Source organism: Acinonyx jubatus, chromosome A2 (genome assembly GCF_027475565.1).
Source record: "Acinonyx jubatus isolate Ajub_Pintada_27869175 chromosome A2, VMU_Ajub_asm_v1.0, whole genome shotgun sequence".
In the NCBI taxonomy this organism is placed as follows: Eukaryota; Metazoa; Chordata; class Mammalia; order Carnivora; family Felidae; genus Acinonyx; species Acinonyx jubatus.
Window position 1 is genome coordinate 31,544,706 of NC_069383.1, and position 26,502 is coordinate 31,571,207.

Genomic DNA, 26,502 nt, shown 5'->3' on the forward strand with positions numbered 1-26,502 from the left:
GACCACAACCATACTCAACATCTTGCTTATAGCCTTGCCAAAGACCAAGCTCCTGACCTGCAAAAATTATAAGATAACAAATATGTGTTGTTTTGATCTACTAAAATCATGGTAATGTTATTATACAGCAATAGATAGCTTCTATGTTTATAATAGCATATATGTAGTATTTTAAGGCTTAAGGAAACTGAAATATTAGAAAGAAATTATCCTGTAAGACTTGCTCACCTACCAGACAGGTGCCAGAGGACACACCTTTCATCACAGCTGTGATGGGAGCCCAGGACTCTTGAAGGACTATATTGTACTTCTTCAATTTAGGTCAGAAATTATAGAGGGAAATACTACTAGTGAACTGGAGTGGCTCAGTTGGTTAAGCATCCAACTTTGGCACAGGTCATGATTCCATGGTTCATGCGTTTGAGTGCTGCATAGGGCTCTCTGCTGTCAGTGCAGAGCACACTTTGGATCCTCTGTCCCGTCTCTCTCTGCCCCTCCCTGGTTGTGCTCTGTCTCTCTCTCTCTCTCTCAAAAATAAATAAAGAAACATTAAAAAAATTAAAGAAACAAACATAAAGGGGGTTATGGGACCAGTGAGTGGCAGGAACTACGTACAGGAACCTAAGTCACCAAGGCAAGACAAGATTACTACAAGAGCCAGAATATTCTGACCTACGGTACTGGGTGTTTGGTCATAGTGTTCCTAGCTATAAAGTAGATAAGCAGATTACTAACTTCTTATTGGATCTGCACAAATAGAAAAGCTCTAGGTCCAGTGAACAAAAGTCTGACTTGAGCCCCTACAACGGGAAGTCCTAGTCCCTCAACCAATTTCCAGGCTTGAGTCAGTTTACATATCTAGATCCCGCTGAATAAAATGTAAGCTCGGTCCCCTTGAGTAAGGTCTCTGCTATAATATCAAAAATTATAGTTTCAATCTTTCTCATAACCTTCTGGAGAAAATTTACCAGGATCACTGTGCATTAGGTTTTATTATATTACTAAACTCCCAATTGACACAAATTTTTGGACAACCAAAATGCCACTTTGGTGCAACATTCAGAGCAAAGAGGTCAGGAAATCAAGTCCATTTTTAGTTCAAGTCTACTTCATAGAGGGCTCAGCTAGTCCCCAAACCTACCTTGTACTTACTTTTCCCATTCTAGAATACACAATTAGAGTAGACATACTTAGTATCTAGCAGAATCAGCAATGATCTACATTAGTTATGCATTGCTGTGTAGCAGTATTACCATAAATTTAGTGGCTTAAAACTATTTCATAGCTTCTAACTCATAGCTCCTTAGAATCTTGAGTCTATGCATGGCTTAACTGCATTATCTAAACTACTGTGATCAAGGTGTCATCCAGAACTGGGTTTTTCTCAGCTCTACTGGACAAAGATCCCAGGCTCACACCATTGCTAACAACATTCAGTTCCAGCAGGTGTTCAGACTGAAGGTCGCAGTTTCTTGCTGGAAATCAACTGTAGGTTGCCCTCAGTTCCTTAATATGTGACCCTCCCTATACACCAGCACACAACATGGTGACTTGCTTCTACAAAGGCAACAAGGGATTAGGAGGTGAGAAGAATAAAATATTAAGAGTTTAAGTCCTGGCATCAAGACCTTGAATCTTATCATGCTGATTCTCAAAAGGGTTAAGAATCTTTTCCATTAACTCCAAAGATGATCCTGACATATTGATGAATGATTGATAGGATTCACATTGAAGAAGAGAAAGAGAACATTCTAAGCAGCCTGGAGTGGGTGGCTGTTTAGAAAAGTGTAAAGAGTATGAGAATTAATATTACTGGCTTGTTCAGGAACAAATCATTGTGGGACACAGGTCTCTTATACTAACTATACAAAGACAAAATTGGTTATACATGCTTGACTCTGGAAAGCAAAAGATGCCTGTATACACAGGGTGTGGATTTTATCCCACAGTTATTGTGGAGTCAGTGCCTTTGATCAGAGAAAAATATGAAATAATTAAACAATATGACTATTATAAATATTCAATAAATCATAGGTAGATACAGTAATAGTCACTATTATCATATATATGCTCAAATTTCTTCCTGAACAATTCTGAATAAGCTATAGGCTCAAATCACTGTGGTAATTGTTTTGCACTGTTTTCAATACACTAATACATCCCCCAAAGTGCAACTTCAATGCAAATACAAGTGTACAGGGCTCTATTGTGACTAGGTTTGTAATTCCTCCTTTTAATGGACATTTTATATTGTTGAAATTGAGATAATTGATTCCATTAACCTCAATATCTATCAGTATGCAATGTAATGGAAAATAGCTCTTACCAATTCATTGTGCAAAGCATACTGAGAAGATGTTCAACAGTCACCAATTAAAGAGAATGAGAGTACATTTTTAGGGATGACTTCAAACAATTATACCTGACATGTCTGTCAACTAATGTCAACATGGTTGCATTAAAAATTAAGAATAGATTTCTGTGCATGAAACATATTATTTTAGATACTTAGCATATGAAGAAAATAAACCAAGCATCCCTCTTCAATGTTGAACACTTGTCAGCGTGGGGATGCCTTGAAGTTTGGTCACATTCACCTATATTTAAGATTTATCACTGATGCAATTTTCTTATATTTCAGTATGAAAGCATCTAGTAAGGGAATCATTATTTGTCAGCACTGAGGTACCATCAATGTGGAAACATTAACTAAGAGATAACATATGGATCTTATCATGACTAACATAAGCAAGAAAGCTGAACCAAACTTTGGAAATACTTCTATGATGCTGAAAGTGATTATGGCACATGATGTCTTCCTCGGGATGACAGTTTTTCCTGTGGGGAAAAAAAACTATTTCTCAGTTAATAATAATAGAAGACAAAATTTAACCAACTAACCCAAATAATGAAAATCAGGAAAATTAAAATAGACATTTTAATTTATTTTGAAGGTGATCCTTCCCCAGTCTACCAATTTGAATGATAATCTCTCCTAGAAACACCTTCCTAGACACACCTAGAAATAATATTTTACCAGTTATTTGGGCATCCCTTAGCCCAGTCAAGTTGGCACATAAAGTAGCCATCATGGATATTGTGATTTTTTAGGCTTTGACATTCAAGTGACAGTCATTTGTTCCAAATAAGTTAATTTTCCTATTTCCATTAGATCCAGGCATTATGCTGCTGTGGCACTTAACTCTGGTTCCCTACATTGTAGCCCCAGAAAATGTAATCACTATTATCTTCACATTCAGTACAGCATCACTAACATTTATTGATCTTGTATAATGTGCAACAGAGTAGTTGTCTTCCCTACTTTGTTTTTAAGTCATATGCTCTATCTGCCAGTTCAGAGCTGGAGGTATGTGTTTCTCATCTTTATATCACCAGTGTAATTATGTAACTCCATAATTGTTTGCTAAATATCTACAGAATTTGAATAAATTGTCATAAAAATTATTTTCAGGGTTCTCCATCATAAAATTGCGATACTAACTGCCACCTCCTACTACCTCAAAAAGAGAATAAAAAAAGGAAGAGGTTTCATTTTACAAAGTATAATAGGCTTCTACTATAATATTATATAAACATGTCATTTAGTTTTTTAAAATGACAGCATTTTATAGAACATTCAGCTTTATATTTGAATAGTGTGTGTGTGTATGTGTGTGTGTGTGTGTTAGCAAATGAGAAGAAAGATGGATGTTTCAAGTTACGATTGACAAGTAGCCAGGTAGTTCTTGATCAGCAGGCGATTGCTAGATCTGCTCCCTCTCCACACTGATAGATTTGGCCAGGTAACAGTAAACCCAAATGAAAACAGACAGATTAGTATACATGTAGCAGCAGTTTTGCAACAGCTCCCCTTTGCCCTCACGGCCCATGAAGGCAATGCAGAATGAGCCCATGTGAATGCTGTGCACATTGAAGTCTATGCCACACCTAAGGAAACCTGAGCTTAAGAAACCCCCAACTGTATAAGGATAGTAGCAAATCTACCCAAACTTTATCTCAGAAGGATCCATTATTGTTATGATACCACTCAGGAAACAAATGATCCCTCTCAAGGGATATGCCTCAAGACAAGAGAAAATATGTCTCAACTTGAAAAGACAGTCTGAGATAAAATTTATCATAAGTCATGTAGAAACACTAGGAGGAAGTGTCTCACAACAATGGTAAGTATAGGCTCAAAGTAGCAGGCCTAATACTCTCTAGTTATCAGTTATTAATGAGTATATTTTATCTAATCTAAGAGAATATAAAACTGGGTATGACTGCAATTGTCGGTTACATCCAACATGTTTGTACAAAATCTGAACATTCTCTTTTAATCTGACCCTATTAAAAGAAGAACCACTGACCAAGAACTAGCGCTATGCTCTAGCATGGATTATATATATTTTTTATTTAATAAACTTCATATTAAAGAAATTTTAGGTTCACAGCAAAATTAAGCAGAATGTATAAAGCTGCCGTATACTGCCTGCATCCCCACATGCACAATCTCCCCCACTATCAATGTCCCTCACCATAGCAATATATTTGTTACAATCAGTGAAACTACATTGACACATCATTATCACCTAAAGTCCATAGGTTTACATTAAGGTTCACTCTTGGTGTTGTACATTCTATGGGTTTTGACAAATGTATAAAACTATGGATCTGCCATGTAGTGTGATACAGAGTAGTTACACTATCCTAAAAATCCACTGTTTCTCTTTCTCTCCCCTCCTACCCGTGGCAACCGCTGATCTCTTTCCTATCTCCATAGTTGTGATTTTTCCAGAATGTCATATAGTTGGAACCAAACATATGCAGCTTTTTCAGATTGGCTTTTTTCACTTAGCAATATGGATGTAAGTGTCTTCCATGTCTTCTCATGGCTTAATAGCTCATTTCTTCTTATATCTGATTAATACTCATTCTCAAGATTTACCACAGTTTGTCCATTCACCTACTGAAGAGCATTTTGATTGCTTCCAAATTGGTAAATTATGAATAAAGCTGCTATAAACATCTATGTGCAGGTTGTGTGTGTGTGTGTGTGTGTGTGTGTGTGTGTGTGTGTTTGTGTGTGTGTGTGTGTGTGTATTAAGTTTTTAATTTGGGTGAATATCAAGGAGGGGAATTGCTGGATCATTTGGTAAGAGTCTGTGTGATTTCATGAGAAAGTATGAAACTATTTTCTAAAGTGGCTGTACCATTTTGCATTCCTGCCAGCAATGAACAAGAGTACCTGTTGCTGTACATTCTCTTTGCCAGTATTTGGTGTTGCCAGTATTTTGGAATATTGCACTCCAGTCAGAAGCTGTGTCTGGAAAGTAGTATGCCAATGGAAAAAGAGAGGAGGGGAGTGGGGAGAGAGAGAGAGAGAGAGAGTGTGTGTGTTCCTGCTAACAGTTAAGCATTGCTTTAAAAACCTTTTTATGTTTGAATACATTTTACAATTCATTTACAAGTATCTTTCCAGTTATAAGAACTAGGAATACTAATGTTCACTTAACAACAAATGGCTGTTTCATTGAAGCTTGTCTGGTTGTATGTTTACTGTCCACTTCCTGTCATAGGAGAAGGCTAAACTGCAGAAAAGGTTTGTGCTGCTTGTACTATAGAATCTCATTTATTCATTCTCTCTCTCTCTCTTTTATTTCTGCTGCAAACCAAAACAAATGCCAAAAAGAGTAAGTTCCTGTAATGGACACTTCTGTATCCTGTATCTTTGTTTCATGGAACACCGTGTGCTGTAGGAGACCTCTGTCTGCCATGGGGAGCACAAAACTGATGGAACTTTGAATTCATACTCACGATTCAAGCAGAAAATTCTCATGTTCTATGTAAAACTTTCAAATAAGGTTTTGTTTGAATAATAAGATTTAGCTGATAAAAATAAATTCCTTAAAAAATTCTATAGTGAATAGGGGCAATGAATGTGTTTGTTACTAAAACTGAATCTTGGTGGGAAAAACAAAAATTCTATGCCTTAAATTTATAAAGGATACTAGTGTTTTTTTTCTTTATGTTAAGGTGAACAAAACTCATTTTTCTAGAATTTAAAAAAAAATCAAGAAAGAGATTCCAATTTGAAATGACCTGAATTTGCATGACTCTTACGCAATAAATGAACAACAGCAAAAGTAAAAACATGAAAGGAAAAGAAAGAAAGAAGGGAAAATGTTAAATGTAGTCTGCAGTGACTCTGCTGCTTAGCAACAGTGAACCAAATCCTTGATATTGTTTACTATTGCAGTGTATTTTTCTGATAAAGTCCTTCAGAAGGACCTTCACCATTTTATCTATCACACTTTCACCAGCTTAATGTGACAAAGCGAGAAAATACAATTGTGGGATATACACATGATTACCAAACCTAAAGGTATTCCCTCTTCTCAAGGTGAAAGTTCAAAAAGCAGAAAAAAAAAACATTTTTAGCGTAATCACTGATATATCATTTACTTTTAGTACAGGGACTAATATTATTTCTAGGTTTATTTTTATCAACACAAATAGTAATTATTTTTTGCCTATATGCAGAGAAACAGCCCAAACTCTGAGATATACTAGAAATGAAGCCACAGAGAAAGAAGGGACAGGGGAAACTTACTGGACAGGAAAACAAGGTAGAAGATTATGCCTGGAGTAAAAATGATTCACTTCTGTTGTAAAATAATGGATCAGAAACTTCAATGGATAGCAAAGGTTAATGTAGTAATTTAGAGACAAGTAAACGCTAAAAACCGAATAAATAAAACCACATACTATTGTATTAAAAAGTGAAATTTCTAGAAGGAGAAATGTGAACAAGTCAGTAGCTAGGGAAAGGTTATCTTCATTTCCTATCAGAGTTAACAAATGAAATGGATGTCAGAAGACACACAACAAACTTACTCTCCAGGTATATACTGAATGACAAGTGAGGAGGTTCATTCCCAAAGGAAATTAGTGGGCAAAATGTATTTGAAAAAGTAATTATCTAAAGTAGGGAAACCTTTGAAGCTCTTTGAACTCTGAAATGGGCAGTTCCTCTGATAAAGATCTGATAAAGCAAGGAAAAATGAAGTATTCTGCATCTGTCCTTTTAAAGGAAAAAGTAGTAACGTCCATCAAACTAAACCTGAAATATTTTTTTTTAATTTTTTTTAAATGTTTATTTATTTTTGAGAGACAGAGAGAGATAGCATGAGCAGGAGAGGGCAGAGAGAGAGAGAGGGAGACCCAGAATATGAAGCAGGCTCCAGGCTCTGAGCTGTCAGCACAGAGCCCTGGAGCTCAAACTCATGAGCCATGAGATCATGACGTGAGCCGAAGTAGGATGCTCAACACTCAACGGACTGAGCTGCCGAGGCGCCCCTAAACCTGAAATAAGTTAATTGTCCTTGCCAGCACAGTCTTCACTGAAACCCAGAAAACAGGACAGTATCTGATTCACAACATAAAAAGCCCTATATACCTCTAAACAAAGTTTCTTTCCTTGTATGGCAAAATTCAAAATAATAAACAAATTTAATGACAATTGAAGCTATAGATCTCTAAATGACTGATTTCAAAAAGCCCCAATGTAACCTAGGAAAAGGAATGGAAAAGAATGCTATTATTACTCATCTAGAATTCAACATTTATTTTTAGTTCTTAAAAGCAAAACAAAATTAAAAGCAAACAAATATACTATCAAATAAAATGTGCAGATCTTGGGCAAGTTGGAGATTGTAGGGTAACGGCAAGATTTATTTTTCATGTTTTTTTCTAAAGATTCTATGGATTTATTTTCTGTGCTGAATTTAGTGTAACTTTGATGATACTGCTGTAAGCAATGTCAGACTGAAATTTTTAATTAATTATTGCTTTTTAAATGAATTTTATTAAATCTAATGCTTAGCTGATGCATTAACTCTGACCCAGATAAATAAAACTGACTAATATATTTGCTCAATAAAATATTTAAAATGGGTATTCTTCTAATCTGTGCTATATTTTTGAGTATTTGTGTATTATTTTCATAATGAAATAATTAATTTATATCCTTTAAATTCATACCTATTACATCATTTTGGATATAAGTTGAAAATCTTAATGTTGTGTGTTATTGTTCAAACCCCGCTCACTAACTGTCCCTCTTGCCAGAAGTGTGGGAAGAGGTGGCAAGGAGTGCTATCTCCAAAATCAGTTTTGTCTTTTTTGTGGCTCCAGTTAACATCCCCTTCTTATCTGGCCATTACCTTTTCTTTTTTTTTTTAATTTTTTAAAAAAGCTTTATTTATTTTTGAGAGAGAGACAGAGTGCAAGTTGGGGAGGGGCAGAGAGAGAGGGAGACACAGAATCCGAAGCAGGGTCCAGGCTCCAAGCTGTCAGCATAGATATGTCCGATGCGAGGCTTGAACTCAGGAACCATGAGATCATGACCTGAGCTGAAGTCGGCCACTTAACCAACTGAGCCACCCAGGTGCCCCACTGCCACCACCTTTTCTATAATCCCTCTAGTCCAAGGGAGAGAATGGCATTTCACAGTAGCTAACCTGTGGGTTGCCTCGTATTTCTTACTTTTTCCTATCTCTTTCAAAAATTAGCCCCCAGATTTAAATTCTTTACACTTTACAATATAACAGAGGCATTGTTTCCCAGATTATAACCCACAGTCATATTTCCTGAGGACCATATACTGCAGAGCACATTAACTCATGTTTATAACAGTGACTCTCTTTGAGAAGGTACATTAATAAGGTGGTGTTTTTGTATTAACATTATAGTAAAGCTACTAGTTTAACCTCAGATATGAGTAATAAAAAATGTTCTACCTCAATGATTCTCTAACCTATCTTTTGAGTTGGTAGTATTGCAGGCATCTCTCTGACCTTGAACCTTCGTCTTTAATAAATGATCTCTAAGTATCTGTCCCTAGATATCTAATTTCCTAGGTTTTATTTTCTTATAAGAATGTTGTCATAATTCTAGATGTTGATAACAGGTCTGTGGCTTGCTATTTAAATTCTGAAGACTCACAAGTTTCCTTCCCATCAAGTTTGATAAATTGTATATTATCATACACCTACTTTATTGTAATTGCATTTTAGTTATCATTTCTTTCTGATTTAAACTCTAGAAATTATGTGTCTGCATTTTCCTCTTCCTAGGTCACTGTTGCCCTGGTTGTACATCACTGCTTCTGCACTTTCTGTAGCCAAATCTGCACCCAAACCCACACACCTGCCTAGCTGCCTCCTCCTGGCCTCAATTAAGGATTTGTGGCTGCATCCCAGTTTTCGTTATGGCAAAAAGTTGTGATTGTTTTATATTTCTATGCAAATATGCAAAAGAAATTCAACACAAAAAATGATTTTGCTAGGAACAGTATATTAATTTTGCTGATAGAAAAATAACTCAGATTCTGCCTGAAAGGTTTTTCCAAGCTATCTTCAGAAAGTCCTAGGAGTTAAGGACTTACTGAAGGGAGTTTAACATTTATGAAAAAATTATTTTAATATTATTTCTTTCATTCAGGATAAGTGATAAAAAGCATTTTGACATTCTAAACACTAAATACTTGAGGTGGCGTTGAGAATTTGTTCTTAATTTTAGTTTTCTTATATGACTCAAAATTTGTATTAGATTATTTATACATTGCAGAATGGCATATTCATTTATTAATTAAACATATAGTAAGTATTTACAGATACTACTCTGAATATAACAAGATAGTTATTTTCATTTTATATAAAACATATGACATAAGAAAATGTGACTAGAGAATGTTATAGGAAAATTGTCTCTTTCTCAGGTAACTGTAGCTTATCTCCTGCACTGCTCCTTGTGGCACACAATAGCTTTAATCTCTTTAATCTGGTATTAAGGCAACCACCATTTAATATTCTCATATCACTTCCTATATTTCATTCATACCTTTGTAATCAACAAATTCATTTTCCTCTATTCTCTGAAATATGGTTTAATACTTACTATTTTTTAGATTATATTCCTTTCTGTTGAAAAATATTCACTTTCTATTCAAATTCTATATACCATGTGAAGTCTAACCCCTACTTGTGCTCCATAAAAATTTACCACAATACTCTTGCCTGTGAATGAACTCAGAGTATTTAATCTTTCTCTCATTTCCCCCCTTATTTGTGTTCCCATAACACTTTCTCTATCCCTCTATTATAATATATATATAATATCATGCTATGATTTTCTGTAGTAAAACCTGAGCCTCTTATGTACAGCTTCTGTAATAACCTATAAACTACAATATCCGTGAGGTTCTCCAGGACAAGACATATGTTAAGGCATATTATAGTTCTCAGCACATGACAGAAAATAAGTGTATGTTTTTTTTAATAGAACTGCATTGCTCACCAGATACCATGTTGTATTGTAAATCCCTTCACATTCGTGTCTTACCCCTTCCATTTCAAGCAGAATATAAACTCAAAGAAGAAGGAATTACATCAAATGGAGGCTTATTTAAACTAAGCAGCTTTCAATGGTGCACAGAAGTAACTGTCTATACAGGAGAGATTTCTTAGAGATTGTTGTTATGATTTGTTCAATACAAGTTTGGGGAAAGGGTTGTTATGGATCATGAGAATATTATAAGTATTTACGTATGGCATATGTAATTTTGAACCAAATAAATATACTTTGAAATAGTTAAGGATCAATTTCTTCATACTGGAATTACTAAGATTACACTTCATTAAGAAAAAATCCATTAATCAAACATTAATGAGTACCTATTATGTGTCAGACACAGATATTAATCAAATTATCACCAAAAAAGGTGAGCACCAAAAAAACTAGAGTTATTTAATGTAGGGAACACCATTGTGAGAGACCATAATACAGAGTTGAAGAGGAGTGGGTCATAGATTGATTCCTTTGAGCTAGAGACACCGAGATACATTGTAGGGTAGTGACTGCCCATGCAAATGGGAGTTGAGCAAGAAAAATAGACAGATGAATTACCATCTATGTGACTATGTAAGGTATCTAGACTCTGAAGCCTGAGATAGACCTTGCAAATTATGGCACTTATGGAATATGGAACAATAAAATAGTTTTATGTCGTTATAAAGAATAAATATATATTTAAAGAAAATGTGATCAAGCAAAGAGAAAACAGTAGTATTATGTTAAGACCGAATAGCAGAATAAAGAGTTTAATAGGGAATTCCCGGGGTTGGTACCATTCCCTGACACTTTGTGAACCACAGAGATCGTGGAATGGGAACAGGAAATGATTCTGGTCTTATTTATTACAGGTGGAGTTAAAATAGAGGCTAATGGAGAAACCAAGATCACATATGTGGAACAAAAATTTCAGGAAGTTTTTAATTTTAATTGATTTTATTAATTTAATTTTTTTAAGTTTATTTATTTATTTTGAGAGAGACACAGACAGAGCACATGATCCTGGGAGGGGCAGAGAGATAGAGAGAGAGAGAGAGAGAGAGACAGAGAGAGAGAGAGAGAGAGAGAGAGAAAATCCTAAGCAGGCTCTGCATTGTCAGCATGGAGCAAGATGTGGAGCTCACACTCACTAACTGTGAGATCATGACCTGAGTCAAAACCAAGAGTCAGATGGTTAACCAACTGAGCCATCCAGGTGTCCCTTTTTTATTTTTTTATTTCATTTTTACACACACTGAAATGGGCTGTCAGTGTACATCCTCACCCCTACTTAAGACAGCTGCAGTTTGACTCTTCCTTAGACAACGTTTTCCAACTGGTTCATTCAGCTCCTTGTTTTCCACCCTATATTGCTACTGTAGTTTCAAAGCCCAATATCAAAAGAGCCGTGATCTGAGGAGACGTACTGCTTTATCTGTTATTTACCGTGTAAGCAACGTGATTCTATAAACAAGATCAGAGCTGGAAGGTTGGCTAGGCATAAAGGCAAGGGGATGTGTGTGGTAGGGTGTGTGGGTGTGTGGGTGTGTGGGTGTATGGGTGTGGATGTGGGGAAAGTGTCATTTAAGACACTAATTTACATAAGATAGACTAGAATAAACCATTCTCTCTGCATTCCCCCACAACCTTGGATAACCAGGACCCAAATGGAATAGTGCCAAAAAACGTAAGTTAAATGAATAATCCTTCATAGTAGTTCCATGTTACTTATCCATCAATATGTGCATGTTGATTGAAAGCACAAACAATGTCGTGTTTCTGGATGTTTTATATATATATGACACACGGACATATAGAAACAGAACAAAAGTGCCTAATTTTTAACTTGTATCCGCTTTCTTAGCTTTGCAATGTTTGATAATTTTGTCTACCCTTTAAGCATATTTTTTATGTATAAAATAAGGATACCAATTTCACCTCCTCAGATTTTCTAAGTATTGAATAAAATATTTCTGTGAGACATCACCTGCCAGAGTGTGTGATATATGACATCCGTTCAATAAATGCTAAAATGTTCTATTGTCAAATCAGTGCACATCTGGAGGGGGTGTTCCTGCCTCTGAATGGAGAACCTATTCCAAGTGTCTTCTTTAGTCCAGTATTTCCAAATCTTCACACATAATATGAATGATGTTCATGTGTATGCATATGACCTATAAGGATACCCTATCACTAAAGATATTATATTGGAATATAACTGACATTGTTACAGACATAATACTGAAACTCATACAAGTTTTTAAGTGATTCATTCTTATATTTATGTCACCACATAGTACAAGTAACATATATCTGCAATACACTTATAATTAACTTTTAAAGACATGTTTTCCTGTAGACCACCTCAAAGATAGCAGGTAGGTTTCATCCCAAAAGATAGTTTCAACTGGTAGGACTGTAATGATTTCAGTATACATGAGGAATAAGAGCTGGCACATTAGTTCATTCAGGGAGTACGCTAATTGATTAACAATATTCACTACCAGGACAAGAAGGAGAAGTAGTGACTCACATGACAGATTATTTGCCATCCCTAGATTGTTTTGTTTAACTTTGTAACATCTTACTGTAGTAAGACAATATCATATTGATAGGCATTTAGAAACTATGCAAATACTATGTGGTTGGAGTAGAAAGCCAGATATAACAAAATGTAATTCCGAAATGCAATAACGTTTGTAAGAAATTTTATTTTGTTTAAACCAAGTAGTCTAAAACTTACTCCACTAAACCATATTTAAAGCAAAAGGAACCTACAACAGAGAAGGAAGGAGGCAAACCATAAGAGACTCTTATACGGAGAACAAACTGAGGGTTGAAGGGGAGTGGGGGAGAGGGAAAAATGGGCGATGGGCATTAAAGGAGGAAACTTCTTGGGATAGCACTGGGTGTTGTATGTAAGCGATGAAACACGGGAATCTACCCCCAAAACCAAGAGCAGTGTACACACTGTATGTTAGCCAATTTGACAGTAAATTATTTAAAAAAAATAATAGAAAAGGAAAGAAAAGTAAAGTAAAATAAAATAAAATAAAATAAAATAAAATAAAATAAAATAAAAGGAACCTAAGCAGTAAGCAGGCTTTTCATTCAAAGGTGCATTAGCAAAACTTTACCTTGATAAGAAATACATCAGACTTATTACTTTGCAGTGCCCTGTAGCACATAAAGATTTTGATTAATGCATTTGCAAATGACAGTGAAAGAATTTATATTTATATATGTACATGAATAAAATGATTTTAATTTGAAAAACACAATATTTATGATTGAGGCTATTTATCTTCTTAAGGGACAGAATCAAGAAATTAATTATGTTCTCACAGTGATTACAAATAGAATTTCACCTAAACGACCTCCCTTGTTTACCTTTCAGAGAAGGATGAGTCTATATTTGAATACTTTAAGGCATCCACTCTTTAATAGCTTGGACACAGTGAATTGTATTATTTTCTAACAAACATATAATACGTGAAGAACAACCTATAAATATCTTTGCTGTTCAATGAAGCATGAAAAGAAAATTAATTATTCACAGTTATTTAAAACATTAAAGGAAACATTATATTAGAGCATGAATATAAATTAAAAATAATTCTTTTCTTTTTTTTTAATTTTTTTAACGTTTATTTTTGAGACAGAGAGCGACAGAGCATGAGCAGGGGAGGGTCAGAGAGAGAAGGAGACACAGAATCTGAAACAGGCTCCCAGCTCTGAGCTGTCAGCACAGAGCCCGACGTGGGGCTCGAACTCACGGACCATGAGATCATGACCCGAGCCGAAGTCAGACGCCTAACCAACTGAGCCACCCAGGCGCCCCTAAAAATAATTCTTAAAATAATTGGCAATAAGAAATGCTACTAGTGAGTATTAAACAGTAACTCTGCAAAAAGTATTTTATTGATAAGAAGGCTTTTTTTTTAAATGGCCAAGACCAGATTAAATCATAATTCAAAAATCCCAATATAGTTTCTTTTCTTTCTTCACAACAATTAAGATATGAATGGTCCTGCATGGTTTCAAACTTTGCCACATGTTTCTCTTTGCTGCCCACAAAGTTTAATGCAATCTGAATCATTACTTTCAGTATTCTTTCACATGTAAATATCCAATTTTCCCAGCACCACTTCTCAAGACTACCTTTTCTTCATTGAGTATTCTTGGCTCCCTTAACAAATAGTAGTTGACTGTATATACATGAGTTTATTTCTGGGCTCTCAACCCTGTTTCTTCGTTTTATGCTCCTATTTTTATGCCAAAACCATACTGCTTGATAACTACAGCGTGTAGTATGGTTTCAGATTAGGAAGTGTGATTCCTCTGGTTTTGTCCTTTTTCAGAGTTGCTTTGACTACTATTCAGCATTTTTTGTTTTCATACAAATTTTTTTGTTTTTTATTTCTTTGAAAAAATGCCATTGCAATTTTGATAGTGATTGAATTGAATATGTAAATGGATTTGGATAGTATGGGAATCCATGCTAACAATATTAATTCTTCCAATCTGTGAATGTAGGTGTCCTTTCACTTGTGTCTTCTTCAATTTCTTTTATAAAAACCTTGTACTTTTCATTGAACAGATCTTTCACTTCCTTGGATAAATGTATTGATATTTGTGTTTTGATGCTATTGTGAAATTAGATAGTTTTATTTCTTTTTCAGATGATTTATTTTTAGTATGTAGAAATACAACTGATTTCTGTATGTTGATTTTCTATCCCACAACTTTACTTAATCTCTTCACTAGTTCCAATAAATTTTTTGGTTTAGTCTTTAGTATTCTCTGTACATAAGATCATATCACCTGCAAAAAATGACAATTTTACTCCTTCCTTTCTGATTTAGATTCCTTCTATTTCATCATCTTGTTTGGCTGCTTTAGCTAAGATTTACAGTACTATTTTTTTTCTTTTTAAAGTTTATTTATTTATTTTGAGAGACAGTGGGGGAGGGGCAGAGAGAGGGAGAGAGAATACCAAGCAGGCCCCCACTGTCAGTGCAGAGCCCCATGTGGGGCTCGAACCCATGAACCGTGGGATCATGACTTGAGCTGAAACTAACAGTTGGATGCTTAACCAACTGAGCCACCCAGGCACCCCATCCAGTACCTTTTGAATAAGTGTGGTGAGTGGGTACACTGCCTTATTCCAGATCCTAGAAAAAAAGCTTTCAACCTTTTACCAATGAGTATGATGTTAGCTGTGCTTGTGTTATTATAGTATAGCTTTTATTATGTTATTATAAGTTCCTTCCATACCCAATATATTCAGGACTTTTTAATCATGAAAGTCCGTTATATCTGTCAAATGATTTTTCTGTACCTATTAAAATTATCATATGATTTTTACCTTTCATTCTACTAATGTGGTATTATCACATTTATTGATTTGCATATGTTGAATCATCCTTGCTTCCCAGCAATAAAAATAGTAATATTTAAACTGAAAAAAAGGAGAGGAGCAAGATTCCATGATGGGTTATTATGAGATTTACTTAGAAGATCAAAATAATTAAGCAGCATACAGAGAAATCAAGAAATCAATACCATTTACAGTTGCACCAAAAACCATGAGATACCTAGGAATAAACACAACTAAAGGGGTAATAGATCTGTGTGCTGAAAATTATAGAAAGCTTATGAAAGCAATTGAAAAAGACATGAAGAAATGGAAAAACATTCCATGCACATGGACTGGAAGAACAAATACTGCTAAAATGTCTATACTACCCAAAGCAATCTACACATTCAATGCAATCCCTATCAAAATAACACCAGCAAATTCACAGAGCTAGAGCAAACAATCCTAAAATTTGTATGGAATGAGAAAAGACCCCAAATAGCCAAGTAATTCTGAAAAAAGAAAACCAAAACTGCAGGCATCACAATTCCTGACTTTAAGCTGTATTAAAAAGCTATAATCATCAAGACAGTGTGGTACTGTCACAAAAAACAGACACATACAGCAATGGAACAGAATAGAAACCCACAAATGGACACATAAATGTATGGGTAACTCATCTTCAACAAAGCAGGAAAGAGTATCCAATGGAAAAAATACAGTCTCTTCAGCAAATGGTGCTGGGAGAACTGGAAAACAACATACAGAATAATGAAACTGGACTGCCTTTCTTATACCATACACAAAAATGAATTCAAATGGATGAAAGATCTAAATGTGACAGGAAACCATCAAAATCCTAGAGAAGAAGACAGGCAGCAACCTCTTTGACCTCGGCCACAGCAACTTTTTACTAGGCATGTCTCAGGAGGCAAGAGAAACAAAATCAAAATTGAACTCTTGGGACCTCATCAAGATAAAAATCTTTTGCAGAGCAAAAGAAACAATCAACAAAACTAAAAGGCAACCTATGGAATGGAAGAAGATATTGGCAAATGACATATTTAATAAATGGTTAGTATCCAAAATCTATAACGAACTTATCAAACTCAACACCCAGAAAAGAAATAATCCAGTGAAGAAATGGGCAGAAGACATGAGTAGACATTTTTCCAAACAAGACATCCAGATGGGCCGACATGTGAAAAAATGCTCAATATCAATCCTCATCAGGGAAATATAAATCAAAACCACAATGAGATTACTACCTCACGTGTGTCAGAATGGCTAAAATTAACAGCTCAGGAAACAACAGATGTTGGCAAGGTTGAAGAGAAAGGGAAACTTTTGCTCTGTTGGTGGGAATGCAAACTAGTGCAGACACTCTGGAAAATAGTATGGAGGTTCCTCAAAAATTAAAAATAGAACTACTCTACGATCCAGCAATTGCACTAATAGCAATTTTTCCAAAGGATACAAAAATGCTGATTTGAAGGAGTACATGATTAGAGAACTGCTATCAACAATAGCCAAAAATAGAAAGACCCCAAATGTCCATCGATTGACAAATGGATAAAAACGATGTGGTGTGTGTATGTATATGTGTGTATGTGTGTGCATGTGTGTATATGTATATGTATATGTATATGTATATGTATATGTATGTATATGTATGTATGTGCATGGGTGTGTGTGTGTGTGTGTGTGTGTGTGTGTGTGTGTGTGTATGCACACACACATCCACAATGGAATACTACTTGGGGATCAAAAAGAATGAAATCTAGCCATTTGCAATAATGTGGATAGAACTAGAGTGTATTGTGCTAAGTGAAATAAGTCAGGAAGAAAAAGACAAGTATCATATGATTTCACTCATGTGGAATTTAAGAAACACAACAGATGGAAATAGGGGAAGAGAAGGAAAAATAAGATAAAATAAGAAAAATAAGATAAAAATACAGGGAGCAAAACATGAGACTATTAAATATAGAGAACAAATTGAAGGCTGCTGGAGGGAAGATGGGTGAAGGGATGGGCTAAAATGGGTGATAGACATCAAGGAGGGCACTTGTTGGGATGAACACTGGGTGTTATATGTAAGTGATGAATTACTGGGTTCTACTCCTGAAACCAATACTACACTGTATGTTAACTAACTTTAATTTAAATAAATACATTTTAAAATAATAATACTAACACCTAAAAAAAGATCAACATAATTCATTTTTGAAGTCCTTTAAGACTCTCAAGAGCCAGTGCATATATCTCTTCTCATGTCCTTGTTCAAGGATATCATTTTGTAGTCTGAAATTGAAAATGGCAGGGCTATTTATTTACACTACAGAAATTCTCAAACATTACAAATCACTGTCTCCCTCTCCACCAACCAAAATTAAGAACTAGTTTTCCTGCATACTACTGAGACAGCTTGGTGCAAATTCTATCTTCTTCCTAACAACAGTGTGATCTTGCATGTTTCTTAGCCTCCATAACTATGATTTTTGTCTTCTATAAAATGGGCATAATAGTACAGAGACAATTATCTTTTAATTTTTTATGAGTATTTTATCAGATAATCAACCTCAAGCATTTAGAACAATGCCTGTTACCTAGGGCATACTTGATAAATGTGTGCTAAAATAATATTTATTATTATTTTCTTTAAAGATTTTCAGAAGCTGCCATCCTATAGCGGGCAATAAGGCAGTTGGAGAGCAATATGCTTTAGGAAGGTTAACTTGGCCCAGGTGTGGAAAGTTCATTCGAGTTCTCAGAGATCCAGGGTCATAAAGTTCAGGATTCTGTGCACAGCATAGCCAACAACCTTTCTTACGGTTATTCTGAGCAGTATGTAAAGGCAGTCATGTGTTACACAAATTCCAACATTCATACCCCAAAAGACAAATGGTTGACTTTGATGGATGTGTATTTAATGGCACATAGATTTAGTCATGGTCACAAAGGTAAAGACCCAAGAATAAAACCTGTTTTCTGGAATGTTGGGTAGCTCCGACTAGTCTGTCAATTCCGCTATAAGCTGAGTTTTTTCTGAAACAGAACTTGAGTAGAAAAATGATATTTCCAAGCATCATTAAAAATTAAAATTCAAATGAATTAGATTTGCATAAGAGTCTAAATAATTAAGTTGGGTTATAAATATATTCAGGTATTAGTCAAAGATTTAGGTGACTTAAAGATGCATATAACATAGTCTCTAATCTGAATGGCCATTGTATTTATATGATGTGCATACACACACATAAATTTTAAATTAAAAATGTCTCTTTAAGCCACAACAAAAAATTCTGAAGATTCAAAATGAGAAATTCAACTTGAGTAGTTAAGAGTTCTTCTAAAAATAGATAAAATTTAAGAAAAAAAATTGGCAGGTAGAGAAGAGAAACAAAGAGATAATGCACTGTGTCTTATCTCTAAATCATGAAAAGCCTGAGGTTTAATGGGGAAAAGGTTATCAAAATATAGAAGAAAAATAAGAATGGAAGGCTATGTAAGCAGGGCTCAAAATATTAGGAATTCATATTCAACTTTATAGATTACCTTTCCACATGATTAAGTAAAATTTTATAAGGAAAATTGTTACTTAAAAAGATTTCTTATAAATATTTTCTGCTCAGCAACGTGGAAACATGTAAGTTTTGTTATTACCGTCATCATTATTACCAAATTAATTACATAGCAAGGGAAAAATACAGCTTTTAGGTAAATATAACAGTTATGTGAGTTATAATATGACCTTTTGGTTTTCCCGCCTCTGAGTAAATCTCAGAGTCAAAAGCACATTTTATCTGTATGTTGTCCTTATGAGAAGTTGACATTTTATAGAGCTTGTTGTTTTATATCTAATGTGTCTATCTTGTGAGTTTATTATGAATTTTTTTCCTTGAGCAGATTCTTTTCAAAGAATATGGAGTCTTCAAAGGTCAACAGATGTAAGTCTTGAAGAGAGAAACAAATGCTAAAACAGATTGTCTCACAATCTACAGCAAAGCTAATAAGGGAATCTGGTAAAACTGGAAAAGCGGAATTATCTTTATAAGAAAAAAAAATGAAAGTAGCAGGTTCATTACCCTTGCTCCTTTTGATTTAAACTACAAAATTAAATAAATTACAATGCAAAATCCATTATATAAGCTCCATTTAGTTCAGTAAAATTTGGTACAGCTGGGTAAAAGAGCAGATGGTGACATTGTGATTGTGGACAGCACTCTCCAAAATCTAATTGAGAATGCTTGAGGGGGGACAAAAAAGACTGGTGTAATATATAGATACCCATAGTTACATTTCACCCTAGATAACCATCATGCACATCTGTTCTTGGATATCAAGAAAAACATGATTCCTTTAGTTTTTTTATCCAGTAGGCTCATCAAATGCTTTATAGATTGAGGTGGGATATTCTGAGAAACATGTGCTTGAGTTTGCTGGTTTCTTAATTTACAGTTATTTCAACCAAAAAGAAATGGCTAACAGAACTAGAATTGAATCATTTCAGATGGAGTCTCCATCAGAGATTTGGGGAACTATAAGAGCATAATATATTTGATTCTGAGGAATGAAGAGGTAAAATCTGTAATTTGCATCATGAATTGTTTAAGTGGTTCACAAAAAGCCTCTACTATGCATACTGATTTTTATCAACAAAATTTGATCATTGTGTCTACAGAATACATTACATGATCTTGTGTTGGAATGGTCAAACCAAATAATTTTACAGTTGAGTAAACCAGGCCTCAAATAGAAATCATTATTTTCATAAGGTCATGCAGCTTATTAGAGAAAATCTATTATTTAAATTTAGTCTCAGTATCAGGAAAATTTTATACATAATTATCATAATTTCTGACACTATACAGTTTAACCAGTAGGTTAAGGTATTATCCCACATAACAAAATCATCAGAAAAGGGGGCAGATAATCCAGCGTTGGTTACTTAAGCAGTTCAGCGTTGTCATCAACAATCGACGTACCTTCCCTATCTTCACTGGGCCACCTTATGACAGATATGACATATTTGATCCCAAGGCTGGTTCCTCCTTGGTCACAAGATATCTGAGCTGGAGGTAGCCTCTGCAGAAAGCTGATTTCTTCTTTCATTTAGTGTAACACAGAGAATATTTTAATCCAATCTGGCCAATTTAAGATATTCTATGCATTTTTTGATAAGAGTCAACAAAATGCCAAGTGGGATGATGATGATGATGATGATGATGATGACGATGATGACAGTGATAATAATAAAACTAGCACTCAATGAATATATATTATGGGACAAGTTCAGATGCATTATATATTTTAATACATATTTAGTATATATGAATACATATATATTCATGTGAAATGGAAACTGTTAGGCAACAAATAACACTAACAACAAATCGTTCTCTTAACCCTAGTATTCTACATCATCTCATGTGTATAAGGAAAACCCTTAATAGAAAAAAGTCTGGGTAATTGAGTTATTTTGTTATTGTGTTTTAATGTAAATTAATAAAATAGAGAAAATTATGTCTGGTGGAGATCTTAAAGTTTTTAGTCAAAACACCTACCTTATTCTTTCATTAAAAATTGACTCCACTTTTGAAAACCTGGTGTGACAAAAACATACTATCTGGTAAGCCAGTCTGCAATTTCAAAAAAGGCCTATAGAGAAGACATTGCTGCAGTTTATATGACCACCAGCAGTGGTAGATTTCCTTCTATTCTTTGGTAATAAAATATTTAAGTGTCCCTGTATTACTGTTACAATTTCCAAAACATATGAAAATGTGAAGCTGCATCCAATTCTTTGTTTTTATAAATCATTTACACAATTTTTGCTTTAGGTTTGAGACTGCTTCCTACAAGCATTTTTTTTTCAAACTCTTAACTGAAATATAATCGTGAATTTTCACAAATTTAGCACAATTACATACCAGCATCCAGATCAGGAAACAAGACATTAATATCATCCCAACTACCAGTAATTAAGTTGGTTTTATTTATTATGTCTCAATCCTTTTAAATCTCATTGTTGGCTATTATCTCTCTCACCCTTCATCTCTCCCTCTCCCTCTGCAAATACAGAATTGAAGCAACATTACCCACAGTGTCAGTGCAAGAATTCAACCTCCATATATATATATGTGTATATATATATGTGTGTGTGTGTATATATATACATATATATATACACACACATATATATATAAATACATATATATATATATATATATATATATATATATATATATATATATATATATTTTAGGTTAAAATTCAACAAGAAACTTTACACAAGCCATGATGTTGAAGTCCAGAAACAACTGCATCATGCAGATGACGAACATTTACTTTTGCAAATACTCTATTCTTTATTTGACAATTTAGTTGACATGTCTCCAGAATTTTAGAACAATGATGAATAATATATCTCAAATTCTCTCAATTCAAAATATCTACTCTTTACTTATGTCAAATCATTTAATATGCAGAGGTTAGATTTACACTCTCATATTACACTAGCAAGTATAGTAGCAAGACCCCTATAAAGCTGGTACTGTAAAACATTAGTGTTTTCCTGAGGCCTTTTCAAAAACTAGTATGTCATTAATTCATTTGCCAGTGGATAGTTAATGGTTACTTAATATTTATTCTGAGTATTAAATAGTTTGTTATGCTTTGTTTCACAGCTAGTGTTATTCCAAATTGGAAGAATGAAGTAAAAAGCATTTATTAATTTTCAAAATATGTATTCAGAAGTTACATCTCAATAACTTTGGTGCTATTTGTGTTTTTTTTCAGTTTATGTGCCAGACTCCCCACAGAATAGACAAGAAGTTACATTTTGTTTCCCAACAATAGAAATTCAAAAGGTTCTAATAATCAGCTAACTCGTTTAGCAAAATAAAACAAAAATTTTACTGAATTTTTCTATTCTAAATTAAGCAATAATCCAGTTAAAAATTCATTTGTACATAGTCTTCATACTTACATTGTATTTATATATCCATAAAGTACGGGTTTTCTTTTTTTTCTTTTTTTCAACGTTTTTATTTTATTTTTGGTACAGAGAGAGACAGAGCATGAACGGGCGAGGGGCAGAGAGAGAGGGAGACACAGAATCGGACACGGGCTCCAGGCTCTGAGCCATCAGCCCAGAGCCCGACGTGGGGCTCGAACTCACGGACCGCGAGATCGTGACCTGGCTGAAGTCGGACGCTTAACCGACTGCGCCACCCAGGCACCCCTAGGATTTTCTAATCAAACTTGTTATTCTTTAGTTCTGTGAAAATGACTTTAAGGTAATCTTCATTGGTAATCTTTGGTTGGTGTAAACATATTGATTTAAAATCATCAGAATATTCAGGAATCTCTAAGAATCATTAATAATTGTTACTGAACTAAACTAGAATGCTAAATGCCCTAGCTTTTAGATGAAAAGTTAAAAGAGTGAAACTACTGGGGCACCTGGGTGGCTCAGTCAGTTAAGTGACCATCTCTTGATTTGGACTCAGGTCATGATCTCACAGTTCGTGGGATCAAGCCCCTGTTGGGCTCTGTGCCGAAAGCGCCAAGCCGGCTCAGGGTTTTCCCTCTCCCTCTCTCTCTGCGCCTCCCCTGCTCTCTCTCTCTCAACTTAAAAAAAAAAAAATGTAAAACTCCTTTTTTTTTTTAAATTGGCTTTCCAAGTATGTTTGCTTAAAATTTCTTACCTATGAACTACTATGTGATGTAATGTCTAAGTGTTAATATAAATGTTGTAATGATATTCTATACATATTAATCATGCATTTTCTATATTCAGGCTTTGTTTTAAGACTTTGAATGTTTCATCTCTTTTCACCCATAAAAAGATAGAGTTACTGCTGCCCTGGGAATAAAAAGTGTGTGTGTGTGTGTGTGTGTGTGTGTGTGTGTGTGTGTGTGTGTATTATATGAATACACAAAGCCATAGCTATATTTACACATTTATACAATTATGTGTACACACACACATATATGTTTCAAAAATAATTGGGCTATACTTGTTCTATGTGGTTGGTACACTTTAGGAAAAATACAGCTTAGAGTATATTCTATTCTATGAAACTAAAATCTTATTGTACAATAGGTATTACAAATACAAGTGAAGTCTTAGTAGTTAAAATTTAGATAGAGGTAAGTTTAAGTCAGACATCCGAGACTTGAGAGGGTGAGAGGGAAGATAAAATTATAACGTACATTAGTGTTAGAGGTGACTTCTGAAAGTATATATCCAAATAACATATTTAATCTGAAGAATTTTACCAAAATCTGCAATCTCTTTCAGAGAAGCTTACATATTCAGATTTTAAAAAATGGAGAAAACAATGACTTCATTTAATTAAATTATGTTTTATATTTTCCCCTAATCAGTGGACTTGGGTCAAGGTGAGCGGGGAATTCTATAACCTAAGATACTCAGTAAGAAACCCATCATCTCCAGTTCTCTTTGGATAGTATCTGATAATTGTTGGCAAGAGTACTCCAAATATTATTTTTATTATTTGAATAACAACACTTAATATGGTATCTATCCTCTTAGCAAATTTCTAAGTGTATAATACAGTGTTAACCATAGGCACAAAGTTGTATAGACCTCTGTGTCATTACAGAGCCTAAGATATTAGACAATTTAAAATTGAAGGATCAGGTCAATTAGAATAAATTCTACCATTTAAATTATACTCGCAAGCGCACGTGTGTGCACACACACACACACACCCCAAAACTTAAAAGAAAATCTGTATAAATTTCCATTTTAGATTTACTTTTCAGGTTTGACAATAACAAGAGTGTGTATAACCACTTCTCCAAACATTCAGGTTTATAGAGCAGTTAACATTTGTACTTAATTTGTATTTTCTAGTCCTCAGTAATTCAGGCACCTACTTTCAAACTGATAGGCAATTTATCTCAATGTTTCAACAACTTCAGATTTTATGGAATGTTTTGAAGATTTAAAGAAGCTTTTAAAACTGATTAAAATGTTTTAGACTAAAAAGTAATCTTGACTGTAATGTTAAAATTTGACAATATTCTCTTAGAGAACCCCTTCAAAATAGTTCTTTTTGAACTTTCTCAAACAGGCCCATTAACTTGTAGAATCTAAAGTCATCATTAAATTAATAAAATCCTTTGTCATCAAAATGGACATAAATTTGATCTGTGAGTATAAAATGAACATTACACAATTTTCATATCCATTACACTCAGATATGAAATCTGTTTTATATCACAGCTGTATTTATGCATTCAAAATTACATTGAAAATTGAAGTCATGATCTTGATAGTTGTGTAATTTTGGTCTTATCTATATTGCTATAAAATATTGGAATTTGACTAAAATCATTCAGAATATTTAGACAAATTCTCACTGAATTATGCCTATTAATGTACATTGAAATACATGCATGAGAAATACTTGCTTATAATTGTTTATTTAACATGTATTTTATTATTAAGGTCAGAGAAGACATAGTTTTGGTGCAAAAATCAAGATACAAGTTATGAGTGTTGTGGTGGTGTTTCTTTCTGCTCAATGAATGTCTCAGAACCTAAAAATTTTCTTCATCTAGATACTACTTTGGTTGTTGGAAGGAAAAAGAAAACAGAGAAAGGTAAGTGAAAGGAGGAGTTAAAATCCAAAATATGTTCAGAGATTAATGCACTCACTGAGAACTGGGGATAAAATCTACAACTGACATAGATGTATAAAATATTAATTTAGGGGCGCCTGGGTGGCTCAGTCAGTTAAGTGTCTGACTTCAGCTCAGGTCATGATCTCACAGTTTGTGGGTTTGAGCCCCACATTGGGCTCTGTGCTGACAGCTCAGAGCCTGGAAACTGCGTCGGATTCTGTGTCTCCCTCTCTCTCTGCCCCTCCCTTGCTTGCACCGTGTCTCTCTGTCTTTCAAAAATGAATAAATGTCAAAAAAAATTTAGTATTTATTTCTTTTTTTTACTAAAGAACTGGTTCAATTAGAAATCAATATTAAAGAGTGGTGTAGGAGCATTCCACATGTATCAATTCTTCAAGGATTAAGATTAAAGTTGTATACAACATTCTCTTGATAATATTTCTTTTTTGTTTCCTCATCATCTTCCTGACTTACAAATGCATCTTCTTCTCAGGATATTTTCCTATAAATTTTCTTCTTCTTCATTACCCTCTAAATAAAATGTCGTTTTTATGCTGGTGCCTCTCAATGTGTCCTTTTTATCTTTACTACTCTCAGAACTCCATTGCTAGCTAACTCTGTAATGGCCACCTACTCCTGAATCTCTTCTTCTAAATGTATTATTTCATTCTAACCAATAAGAATAAATGGAAATCCATTCTTCTTATTGGAATAGACACCTTAGAAAATTATTGGCTTCTCTGATCTTCTCATCCAAATCCGTCTGAAAATCTTTATGAATCAAATTTCAATGTCTGCCTAGAATTTGGTTATTTTCTAATGCAAACACCGTTCTTGTTCAACTCATTATATTTTATTACTACAATAACTCATTACGTATCTCTACCCTCCCAAAATTGTGATTCTTCAGTTTGCTCTCCAGAAAGAAGCCAAAGTGATGCTGCTAAAACATAATCCAACCATGTAACTTTTCAGCTTACCTCAGAATCCCTATTCTTTGTCTACTTGAAATCTGAAATCTGACTAAAAGACATTATAAGATTTTGCTATATTGTCTATCATCTGAAAAGAAACCAATACAGTGATCAAGA